Below are 892 nucleotides of genomic sequence, written 5' to 3' on the forward strand. Positions count from 1 at the left end.
GGAAAAGGAGCAGAGAGAATCAGGTGTCCCTGAATGTCTCTGATCTTTGGATGAAGGGAAGGGGGCTCAGCATCCTCCCAACCCCCTGGCTGATGGAGAGGCTCTGATGTGGCTCACGGTTCAGCAGAAATTAATGGACAGAGCCTCTGCTGGAAGAACCCACCAGCAAGGTACAGTGGCCGAAATAGCAGAGATAAAATTTAGTCAGGTACTCAGGCATAGATGCGGAGGATGGCAGCTGAAAGGTGCTGGTCTGGTCCGAGGGAAGGGGGTTTGGAGGAGAGAGGGGCACTGCACTCGCCCAAGGGCAGGCGGGGCCATGTCAAGACACCTCTTACTCCTTCTGGGTTTTGAGCACCAAATGAGAGGTAAGCTGAGGCATGAGGACAAAGAAAGAAAGAAAAAGTTAAGAGGCTGTAACAGCTCTTTATTAGAAAAGAAGCTCCCCAGATGAGGTTCCGTGGTCTAGCAAGTAGCCCAGGGAAGTCACGCCCAGTGAGGAGAGTGGTGGGTTTTTTAAGGTGGGGCCGAGGAGGGTCCCTTTGAGAAGGGGTTGGGGCTGCAGCTGCAGGGGATTTTCCACTGCTGTCCTGTTTCCCCTTAGTCTAATTGTCCAGTCATTGCAGGTGGGGAGGAAAGACAGTTGTTCTTGGAGCCAATTCTGAGAATTGTCCATTAGCTTCATTTCCTGGTATGTGCAGGGAAAAGAGTTGAGGCTCTAACAGGCTGTCCCTGATCCAACAATTTTATCATGCAATCTCCAGCTTCATTTCTATCACTAAGGCCATGTTTTCTAATTACTGTTCCTGCCTCTTGATTCCAAATTTTGCATTCCAGTTGCCAATAACTATCTATGCATCTTGATTGTATGTTTGATTAATTTCAAACTGAA

Source organism: Echinops telfairi, unplaced genomic scaffold (genome assembly GCF_000313985.2).
Source record: "Echinops telfairi isolate 266 unplaced genomic scaffold, ASM31398v2 ScPeMD7_31;HRSCAF=116, whole genome shotgun sequence".
NCBI classification, from domain to species: domain Eukaryota; kingdom Metazoa; phylum Chordata; class Mammalia; order Afrosoricida; family Tenrecidae; genus Echinops; species Echinops telfairi.